At 46.9% G+C, this 10209-nt stretch overlaps 1 pseudogene; it reads right to left on the reverse strand.

The window, feature by feature from the left end:
• Positions 1-4861: 4861 nt before the first annotated feature.
• On the reverse strand, positions 4862-9870 carry LOC136509564 (SWR1 complex subunit 6-like; annotated as a pseudogene).
• Positions 9871-10209: the final 339 nt, after the last annotated feature.

Genomic DNA, 10209 nt, shown 5'->3' on the forward strand with positions numbered 1-10209 from the left:
ACGGGGTTGACACTAACTGGTACATGGACACGGGGGCGACAGACCACATCACTGGAGATCTTGAGAAGATGGCAGTCCGTGACAAGTATCATGGAAGAGATCAAGTTCATGCTGCCAATGGGCTAGGTATGGAGATTACTAATGTTGGTTATAGCCATTTGCATTCCCCTAATCTCCATCTAAAAAATATTCTTCATGTTCCACAAGCACATAAAAGTCTTTGTTCAGTTAATCGTCTCACTCGAGATAACAATATCTTTCTTGAGTTTCATCCCGATCATTTTTTCATCAAGGAACAAGTGACGAAGAAAACCCTCCACAAAGGCAGATGTGAAGGGGGGCTCTATCCCTTGCGGTCCTCATCATCTACATCCACAAATAAGCAAGTCTTTGGTGTTGTCAAACCATCCACGTCGCTATGGCATCATAGGCTAGGTCATGCATTCTCTCGTGTGGTTCAGCAAGTCCTTAGCCTCCATAAACTCCCTTTTGTTTTAGATTCCAATAAGTCTAGGGTATGTGATGCATGTCAACAAGGCAAGAGTCACCAATTGCCTTACCCTAGATCATCCAGTCAATCGAGTCATCCTTTGCAACTTGTCTTCTCGGATGTATGGGGGCCGGCCCCAAGTTCAGTTGGTCGGTACAATTATTATGTGAGTTTTATTGATGATTACAACAAGTTTGTTTGGGTTTACCTTTTGCGTCACAAATCTGAAGTTTTTCAACGCTTCAAAGATTTTCAAAACCTTGTTGAGAGGCAATTTGGTAAAAAAATTCAAACCATGCAAACAGATTGGGGGGGAGAGTATCGAGCCTTGAACTCTTTCTTTAAACGTGTAGGGATCAATCATCATGTATCCTGTCCTCATGCACACCAGCAAAATGGGTCGGCAGAGAGGAAACATAGACACATCGTTGAAGTAGGGCTCACACTCTTGTCGCACTCCTCCATGCCCCTCAAATTCTGGGATGAAGCTTTCTCTACTGCCGTGTTCCTAATCAACTGGCTACCCTCCAAGGTGATCAATGATGAAACCCCTTTTGAGAGATTATTTGGCATGCAACCAGACTACAATTTCCTTCGTACGTTCGGGTGTGCTGTATGGCCAAACCTCAGACCATATAACTCTAGGAAACTAGAGTATCGTTCCAAGCAATGTGTGTTCATCGGGTACAGTGATATGCACAAGGGATTCAAGTGCCTTGATCCAAAAGAAGGGCGTGTGTACATTTCCAGGGACGTCGTCTTTGATGAGTCTGTCTTTCCATTTGCCTCCTTACACCCAAATGCAGGAGCCCGTCTCAAATCTGCGATTGCTCTCTTACCCGATATATTAAAAAATTCTTTGTCTTCTTTTTGGGATGCAAATTTGCGAGACCAACATGAGTTATCTCCTGCCTATACTAACGTGTCATCTAGTGCTACTGATGTTTTGGATGAAACAGGAACAAATTCTGAAGAAAATGGGCTACAACACGCACCGGGGGAACGATATCTCATGTGTCCCCCCGACGCGGACATCATCAGATCCGAGGGGGATCTCCCTGGCGCCTCCGTACCGCCTACAGGAGGATACACTCCTAGATCAGCGTCGTGCCAGGCGCCTGGGGCTGAAGCAGATGCACTGACCGATTCACCTGGATCTTCTGCTGGCGGATCGGGGTCCGCCACAATGGCCACATCGTCCACCACGCCGCAGACGGATCCGGCCAACGGGGGGACAGTAGCGCCGACAGCATCAGCATCAGGTGCTGATGCGACGGAGATTTTGTCGTCCGGATCCTCTACGGATGCATCTCCTGCTGTCTCGCCTGTGCCGTCTCAACCTCAACGCCCGACAACTCGTCTCCAGAGGGGAATTCAATGTCCAAAAACCTACACCGACGGCACAGTTCGCTGGTGTATGAGTACCAAGGGACCAACAGAAGAGCCAACAACAGTTGATGAAGCACTTGGCAGCAAACATTGGTGTACAGCGATGGAGAATGAATACCAAGCCTTAATGAAGAACAAAACTTGGCACCTTGTGCCACGTCCTCAAGGGAAGAACATAATAGGATGCAAATGGGTGTACAAGGTGAAACGCAGAGCGGATGGGACCATTGATAGGTACAAGGCTCGTTTGGTAGCCAAAGGCTTCAAGCAAAGGTATGGAATCGATTATGAAGATACCTTTAGTCCTGTGGTAAAGGCAGCAACAATACGGTTGATATTGTCCATTGCCATGTCAAAAGGATGGACCCTGAGACAACTTGATGTCCAGAATGCATTCCTTCATGGTGTATTAGAGGAGGAAGTCTACATGAATCAGCCGCCGGGCTACATTAGCAAGAGTCATCCCAACTTTGTGTGCAAACTTGACAAGGCTCTCTATGGCTTGAAACAAGCACCTCGGGCGTGGTATGCAAGGTTGTGCAATAGATTGGAAGAGCTAGGATTTGTTCCTTCGAAGGCAGATACCTCTCTTTTCTATTACAACCATGGGCAGCACAGAGTGTTTGTTCTTGTTTATGTTGATGATATCATAGTTGCTAGCTCATCTCAGGAGGCAACCGAAGCATTACTCAAGAATCTACAGAAAGAATTTGCACTCAAGGATCTAGGAGACTTGCATTTCTTCTTGGGAATTGAAGTAAAAAGAACAACAGATGGGTTGTTGCTATCCCAAGGAAGGTATGCTGCGGACATCTTGGCGAGATCAGGGATGGACAAAGCCAGGGTGGTAGACACGCCGCTCTCTACCAGTGAGAAACTCAGTGTAACCGATGGACAAAGGCTTGGTGAAGAAGATTCTACATGATACAGAAGCTTAGTTGGAGCACTACAGTACCTAACCTTGACACGGCCTGACCTCTCCTTCGCCGTAAACAAGGTATGTCAGTTTCTACATGCCCCAACCTCGGTTCATTGGAGTGCAGTTAAAAGAATCTTGCGGTATGTCAAGGGTACCCTAAGTATGGGACTCAAGATCAAGAGGTCTCCATCCATGATGGTGAGTGCTTTCTCAGATGCAGACTGGGCAGGATGTGTAGATGATAGAAGATCCACTGGCGGCTTTGCTGTGTTCCTAGGGAGTAATCTAATCTCATGAACAGCAAGGAAGCAAGCAACAGTATCTAGATCTAGTACAGAGGCAGAATACAAAGCCTTAGCCAATGCTACGGCTGAAATGATGTGGGTGCAAAAGTTATTAACTGAACTCAAGATAGATCATCCACCTGCAGCTCGGTTATGGTGTGACAATCTTGGTGCAAAATATCTATCTGCCAATCCTGTCTTTCATGCTAGAACTAAACACATTGAGATCGACTTTCATTTTGTCAGAGAAAGAGTTGCACAGAAGCTTCTTGATATACGCTTCATCAACTCTGGTGACCAGTTAGCAGATGGCTTCACCAAGGCGATATCAGCTCAGAAGATGAGAGAGTTTAGGTTCAATCTTAACCTTGTTAGTGGCTAAGATGGTGTCAGATGTAAACCTCTCTCTGTAACGTTTGTAACCAGTCCAGGTACATTGTATCTATGAGACCTGTGACTTAGTAATCAGATCCCTAATTGTAGGACCTTCTTGTTGTAACCATGCATGTTGTAAACGCCATCACCGGTGGGCTGTTCACCGAATATATTAACACGGAACCGAGTGCCTGGTACGGCATCTCGTTCACTCATTCTCACACACACATATATATACATCCACAGAGGTCCTAGGTAAAATTATCGGTATCCCAAGATCGAACACCTGACCTTTATTTTTGCTAGCACAGATATGATAATTGTCAGCCGTAGCCTCTCAAAACTAAGTGACCTCAGCTCACATGTAAGTTATAGGGGATACTTGTATAATTTTGAAGTGATGAGGGTCGTACGGTGTAATAAAAATAGCCCAATAACAGCTGTTCTTTTTTTGTTAGCAACATTTCAGTTTGGCAAATACAGTTAAAAGGAGAGAGATTATGATAGAAACAACGAAATCAAATCAACAAGAAGGGCTGCTGCTGCTATACTACTCCTACTGCTACGTGTATATATACACTGGAAACAGAACGTACCTGGTTGGCGGCCGCCATGTCGCCGTCAAGGCTAGCCTGCCTGCTCGAGCGAGGATACCTGCAGGTAAGTATAACAATAACACACGCGGCTGCTGCGTTAGTGTCACCTGTATGTCAGCACTGATAGCTGCCTGACTCTTATATAGATAGCTGAACGAGTTAACCTCGGCAAAGTCTCAATCAGACCAAGAGGATCCAAGCTTCCTTCGGGCTTCTTCGTTCCAAAAGTGTATGCCGGCCGGACAGCTTGGGTATTTCAACTTTACAGTTTACAAAGACGCGAGTTTTGTTGAGATGGTTACTTTCTCAAAAGCCACCAACCCACCCACACCCACTGCCCACCCACACGCACTAATTAACGATTAAATAAAAACTATTGGCTGAGTGCGCTGCCTTATGCATAATAAAAATTGACACGGCTTGACCTTGGGCGAAATTAAGGTAGTCAGTCTTCCCCGTCTTGTAAGATTGTGCCTAGGAATAACACTGCTACAAAAACGACTTTATCACGCATTAGCTTTTATTTGAAGAGTTGAGCATCTTATTTTATCATCTTTAGAAATCATCTCGTGGCCTAATGCCCATGTCCGTATTTGAAAATAGATTTTCGGAGGTGGGTCTCTTTTAACACGGCCATCTCTGAAGATAACTCTACATATTTCCAGTCACGGCCACTTAAGAGACCTGTCTCTAAAAACATACACAGAGTACAAAACATACACAGCAAGCATATCCTACTGATCAAACCACAGACGAGCAATCATTAGGGAGTGGACATACATCAAATGTAGCTTGTAGAACTAGTTGGTCAAGCCACAAATTTCAGGCAGCGTGTATCATTGTGTATGACTTGACAGCGGCAAGAACAGAACCGTGTTCCACACCTCACGCATGTGTAGTTTGCAGAACTACCACAGACTGAGCAGTAGTGCCGTTGAGATGAAGACATCCATGAATGATCTTGCCGCCCTCTTCTCCAAAGCTTTCCCCTGCCTTGTCTTGCGTTTCATAATCTTGGACTGCTTTTTTTGCATGAGGACTGTAGAAATGAAAGTCAAAAACAAAAGATGACTACATCGAAACTTCTATTGTCCCTGGGTAGAGCATCTATATAATGTATGCAAATGCAGAAGTTCCAGCGTTGAACCCATGAACCTTTACGGATGAGAAGCTAGAGCATGTGAAGAACTGGCTTCAGGGGCATTCCATTGACTAAAAACACAGTCACCTTATGAATAATTTCTGGTGTTCGTACCAGATTTGGTAGAAGTATTTCAAGGACATTTTAACCTTATTTATCAATTCATTTACAAGGAAAAGAATGAAGAATGTTGTTTAGTCTGGAAAATTGATACTACAAGCAATGAAAATAAATATCACACATAACCACCCTGTGTTTGAATATTCGTCATTTGCGAAGATTAACTTGTTCAATAGTAAATCCTCATCGAGTCTCTGCATACTGTATCAACATTATCCTTTTGGAATTGGTATGAAGACAAATGAGAAAGAAACTTTTTTTTTCGAAAGGACGGCAAAAGCTTTGCCGTAATTTTTATTAGTAGAGAAAAAAGAAAACAAAGGTCGGCCCAGTTTTTGAAGTGGAAACCGGGTCCAAAAACCACAAACACCACGGATTAGATGAGGTGGTCCAGCACCACCCTCAACTACAGTATAACTGCCGACCAGCTAGCCACTCAGCTCTACTAACCACTCCACTAAACGACTAACCACTCGCTCCAAAGAACCCAACTAAGCTGAACACAACCCAACTAACAACTTGACTAGCACAACTTACACGGCCACTAGCCACCAGCAGAACTATCACAACTAACCGAGTAGGCAACATCCTACTGGTGAAGCTGCTCCGAAAAAACTCTTTCCCTGCGAGCTCCCAACTTGGCAGCTAGCTTCCTGGATGTGGCTTCTCATTCAAGTGACCAGTGAAGCAACTGTTGTAGTGACCCTGGCCGATCCATTTTTCTTCTTCTTAGCGCGATCCATTTTTCTTCTTCTTAGCGCATCCCACCTCAATCAAGACTGTGAGGGCCTCCATCTTCTCTTTAGTCAAAGGACGATCGAAGTGTTGAGCATAAAAATAAAAAAGAACTTCCTTATCCTGCGACGAATCAGGAGTCGCTTCGCCTAATTTTTTTGCTAAAAGATCTTGGGCTAATTGAGTAGTACTTCTACCAGGAGTTTTTTTGTGCTTTTCAGCAAGTCTGGAACTCTTTCTGTTGGTGTCAATAGGTTGTGACTGCGAGGCTAACGCAACAGAGTCTCGCTCATGAATGTGATTGTTAGGTGTGGTTGGTTCAGTGGACAAAACAGAGGGAGTACAGAGGATAGGAGGTGGCACCGGCTTAGAGATCATGCTAAAGAACTCGTCAAGAGCTAATACCTCTGTAGTCTGGTGTGTAGTTGTGGAGGTTGTTGTAGTAGGGATGTCTGGGGATTCTTCTGTGCAGTGAGCTCCCTATTTTCATCCAACATTGCACTTAGTTGGTGTGTATTGACCGTGTTCGGATGCCGAGGAAGGCTGTGAGCTCCTGAAGCAAAGAACGAGCATTGAAACTCTAGCAACATCGGATCAACAACCCAAAACGATTGACACCCAAACTTTGATGGGACAACACCACGTTGGAGAAGAAAACTATCGTCAGTGATAGAAACAACCTCCTCGCCTAGCACCGTGCAAAGAGGATCAGCAAAGGAGACTGATTTCCTGCACGTTTTAGCATCCACTTGCCTGCTGCGGCACGAAGATGTGCCCCCCTGATCGTTGCGGGCAATCCAATGACTGGAGCTGTAGCAGTCTTGCCCCATTCCCCCGCAATGCGAGGATCGGCACCAGTTAGCCAGGCCATGATGGCGCTGCTCCCCGCGCCACCCACGGTCCTTGTAATCATCAACTTGAAGGTGGGGAGGTTGTTGCCCCCTATTGTGCCCGTGCTGATTGTCATTACTGTGGATGATTGAGGAGCAAGGTGGGGAGCTGGATTTACAGACATCATACTCTTCCCGAGAAGAAACAACACTGAGATCCTCCCCTTCCATCAGAGCCTGAAGATAAGTCTTCTGTAGAGATTGTTTGGAGAGACAGGGGGAGGCTTTTGCACGCACAGTCCAAGAGGGAGATCCACGAGGGGCCTTGGTAGAGGCAACTGGAAGGGCAGAACAACTCCGAAGGGAAGGGCATTGTCTTGATTCGTGGCCTGGCTCTAGGCAGCGCCAGCATCGGGTGCTCCTTCTGCAATCCAACACTCTATGATCTGTGGCTAGGCAGTTAAGGCACCTTCCCTTAACGTGTTTCAGAAATTTTCTTCTCCTCTCCCATCGATCAATTTCAATAGGTGGCTGCTTTGAATGCACAGAGAGTTTGCCTTTAATCTCTTCCCAACGACCTCTGTCATCTATCCTCGAAATGTAGAAGGGGCGACGCTCCTTGGGGGTCTTCGTGACAGTCCTAGGCTCCTGTAATGGAAAGGAGCAGAAAAGTTTCTCTAGGATGCCAGAATTTTTAGCCGCTTGGGTGTGATTTGTATCATCAATTTGAATTCCTCCAATGCAATCTGCAGCACGCTGTTGCTGCCCTTCTTTGGCGTGCCCAGTAGTCCACCGGCCCCTGTAGGGGTGAGAAGCCAGTGAGTTTTGAGGCGATGAAAGCTCAGCCTCAATCTTTTCTTTTCCTTTATGCTCTCTGGTGGAGCGCTTCTGGAGGATCACCTTTTGGGCTTCAATCTTACGAATTTGATCACTGAAATTTCTTTCTGACCGTCGAAGGAGGTCTTCAAGTTGGGGATCTGGTGGGTTATTGTGCCCCCCTGCAGGTTGTCAGTTGACAAATCGAAGAACCGCTGCAAGTCTCGGACGATGCTAGGGAGAACCGCTTGACCCGTCGGAGAATGCAAACCGAATCGCTCTGCCGCTGGGTCTATCGCTGCTTCTTCACATTGGATTGAGCCTGCTTCCTCCCGTGCCGCTGAAGGTGGAGATTTGGCAAGGCACCTACCAGAAGGTAGAACAGGGGATGACTCACGCGGAACTGCTTGAGGTTGTAGGTCGTCGCTTGAGTGAGGCATGCTCTCTTCAACAACTCCTTGTTTACTTGTCGGAAGGTGGTTGAGCTCCTGTGGCGCCCCTTGGGGCAGGGATGCCGGCGGTCACTGTGTGGCGTCGTTGGCTTCGAGGCCGGTGGAACTTGAATGAGGACCGGACTGCAACCCATCAATGCGTAGATCGGTCGATGGGGAGGGTGGATCTGGTGGTTGATGGAGAGGGGAGGCTGTGGATGGAGCGGATCTGGGCGATTTTGAATCCGCCGCGGGGAGGAGCGGGTCGGGGGGTGGGTCGGTGTCGGGGTCCTTCATCCCTCTGGTGTGGTGGGTGCTCGTCGCCGGAGAAGGGTCCGACGAAGACCTGGGCAGCTGAGGTAGGGCACTAGGGCGGCGGCGGCGGTCGCGGGCGTGTTCAGTTGACGGTTGCTTTGATGCGGACTGACCCGGGCAATGAGAAAGAAACTGACCCGGGTCTTCCTCGTCCGTGGATCCATACTCATCATCATTAAGATCTACCACCTCAACCCCGGCATTATCACTCTCAAGAGCTTCAAGGCGAGCTAATGCAGCCTGCATGGCGTTACAGAAATGGATATGCTCACAACAGGGTAACAAAACATAAAGGGTATTATGTCAGGCACAGTGACAGATCAGTAACTACAAGAATGAAAATGATGTCAATACGAATCGAATCTGAGCTAAGACCTTGAGTTCTTCATAACTTATCAGTCAGAGATGAACTACAGAATGACAGGATGAGAATGTCAGGGAAAGAGGATCTGGAAGCAGACATACATCATGACGATGGAAGTGCTTGGCACTTTAGACAGTATATTAGTAGAGCCTACAGTTACTGAGCTATGGGCACATATTCTGTTTTGATTAGAAACCAGAGCGTTTGTTTAAAATTACAAAATGTGCCAGTTTGGATAAAAAACAATAAGGCAAGACTCCGACCTAGACAGCGGATTTTCCAAAATAACAGAGCAAGACACACAGTGCAAAAGTTAAGATAAAGCTCTAATCATAAGCAGTGTAAATTCAGGATAGAACTCTTTGGCTAAAGGGTCTTCTAGAGCATATATTACCAAAACTTCTTGTCTATAAGGCCAATCCTTTGCTCTAAAAAAAAAGTGAAACTATAATAAGACCGATCCCTTAAAATGGGTTCTGCAATATATCCCCTAAACATAAATTGGAGCGTTTTCATTTTCAACTCCAACGCTGTCATATTCCTGGTCCGGAGGCCCTCCAAACCAAACTGGGTTAGCAGACTAGAGGCGATGGTGATACAAAAACTTCCGATGATCTGAAGATTATCGATCAAACAACAAAAGCGTAAATCCCGCCCCTTCCTAGCTCGTGTCCTGGATCTTCTTCCTCCTCCAGATTCTCATGCATCCCTGATTCGTCTCCCTTCTAGAACCCTTCTATACCTCTGCTATTGCTGAAAAATCACTCTTCCTCTCAATTGTATTATGAAAATTGCATCACCGTATCTGTATATATCGGAAGGAAGGGGGAAGAGGCAGGAGTAGTCAGTCTACAGACTCCTAGGTTTGGTGAAGCGGTTAATGTAAGTGAGAGTCCCATCGTTACCTGGGCGCGGTTGTCAGAGCTGGCGAGCGCTGACGCCATGCGTGTGGCCATCCGGCGCGTGCGGGCGCTCGTCCGGCGGAACTGCCCGATGTTCTCCTCCTCCTCCCCGTCCATCTCCGGTCGCCAGCAGCCGCAGGCGGCGGCGACGGTGACTGGTGGACGAGTGCGTGACGACGGCGGCGGCGAGCGGCGAGCGGCGGGCGGCGCGTGAATTCGTGATGATTGCTACTGGGCTGCTACCCCGGAGTCGGCCCCCCATGGGCTTGCTACTGGGCTTTTAGATGTTTCCTGGCCCAGCTACTGGGCTTTTAGATGTTTCCGCTCCTGGGCCAGGCCATCTCATAGTTTCAGTCCACAAGACCAGAACCTTTCTCTCTCTCAAAGACGAAACAGTCAGTATGTATATGTACTGTGTATATATACATTCAGTGTTCAGGGTCACCCAGCCAGCTCACTAATAATGTACTGTATATGATGCTCTCTCTCTCTCTCAATATTT

This window comes from Miscanthus floridulus, chromosome 15 (assembly GCF_019320115.1).
Source record: "Miscanthus floridulus cultivar M001 chromosome 15, ASM1932011v1, whole genome shotgun sequence".
Classification (NCBI taxonomy): domain Eukaryota; kingdom Viridiplantae; phylum Streptophyta; class Magnoliopsida; order Poales; family Poaceae; genus Miscanthus; species Miscanthus floridulus.